The following is a 1867-nucleotide window of genomic DNA, read 5'->3' on the forward strand; positions in this document are numbered from 1 at the left end:
CATGCTATAAAATAATAATAATAAATTTTATTTATCTTTTACATCAAATACATAAAATCAATAGACATAGGATATTATGAAGACCACACCTAGTTACAAATTTCCACATGAGGCTCCGCTATCAACATACCAAACATCTGAGGAATTTTCACTAGAATCAGGATAAGTAATCAATGAGAACTCCTTAAATTGTGTGGAAAATTCATCTGCCTCTGTTGATGTTGCAACCTACTTCTTCTTCGTGTTATCATTCTGTGTTTTTGAGGTTGAAGGAGTAAACACATAGGACAACATCAAAACCACTTTGGAAGACGGGATCTAGCCTTGCCAGCTTCAGAGAGGGATCTCTCTGTAAAATTTAGCTATGTTTTATGTGAATTTTAGGCTAGTTATGATTGTACTAGTTTTTTTTTTATTGGATTGTTTGGTTGGTTAAATTGCTATAATTCCATTGGCTATGGAGTCTAAAGATTAACTAGATTTGCATCAAATTTTGAAGGAGTTTCACAGGGAAAGCTAGATTGCACTAGTTGGATCTTTCAGGATATTAAATGGATTATGAGACATAATAAATGTAAGATTAAGTAGAAACTAAGGAGCAATGAAGGATTCCTTAAATTGACTTCAACAAAAAACATATAAATTATGATAAGCTAGAATAGGGTGCTCTGAATAACATATCCTATTCATCACAGTTTATGTTATGTAATTAAGATTTACATAAATAACAGAGAAAAAGACAATGATTTAAACACATAAACTGAAGAAGAACATCACCATTTCGTACACCACATGAATCCTATGAAAATGTCCCTATATTATTGATGCTTCCAGCAACTTTGAAAAATTACAACTTGAAAAGGAAAATTATATTCAACAATCAACCCTTAATACTTCAAACTGTGAAGTATTTATATAAATAATTACAAAATCATTGTCTCAACCAACAGTATGTTATTAGCATTATCCTAAATAATAAAATTGATCTTTTGTAGAATGATAGGCAAGGTGGACAACTGCATGACGAGGTGGCTCTATTTTGGTGGATTCGGTTGCTGAATCAACCTATAACTGTGCTACGCTGGCTGATAATTCTTACTGCAACCGAGTTACTTCAATCCAATAAATCACATAGTTCCTCCCACCTTTTTTCATCTGGAATGGTTAATTTAATTACCCTTCGGTAAATCTCATCAACCTTAGTATACTTTGCAAATGTTGGCTTTACTGTGAAGACATGTTTTACCTCATTTTGGATGAAGAAATCATTTCCCATTGTCTCTAAGAATTCTCTCGCTGTCATGCTGCCTTTTATACCACTGAATTTGATACTTCTTCTGGCCACTTCATTCATATTTAAAACATAATCTTCTTGAGTAATGAGTTTATCATTAATGACATATATGCTGGGCAATCCTTTCTAAATTAAAGCTTCAATCCTGTTGAAAAACTTGTTCACTCCCAGCTCTAGTGTTTCACACCTTTCCTCCAATTGATCAATGAGATTTCTTTTAGTCAAAACTTTCTTGACTTCCAAGATGGTGGTAGTCCTGTCACTAATTCCTAACTCTTCAAGTTCATATTTAGTCTTTGAATTCAGGAATTTGATGATATTGAAGGCTTCTATAGGCATGTCTCCCAAATTTTCCCTTACTTGAACAATGGTTTCAGTGGCCTTTTGTATCAGTTCTTTCTGTTCAAAGATGATTTGGATGCATGGCCAAATCTCATTCATGGAATCCAGAATACCCATCCAAATGGTTTCCTTGGCTTGGGCCAAGGTCTGACCAATTGATGTATCCTTCTCCACCTTATGTAATCTCTCCAACAATCTTTATGACTTCTACACTTCAACTAGACGAGAAGC

The sequence above is a fragment of the Pinus tabuliformis genome, chromosome 2_1, assembly GCF_031772625.1.
Source record: "Pinus tabuliformis cultivar Carrire ecotype Pingquan chromosome 2_1, CPIR1, whole genome shotgun sequence".
In the NCBI taxonomy this organism is placed as follows: Eukaryota; Viridiplantae; Streptophyta; class Pinopsida; order Pinales; family Pinaceae; genus Pinus; species Pinus tabuliformis.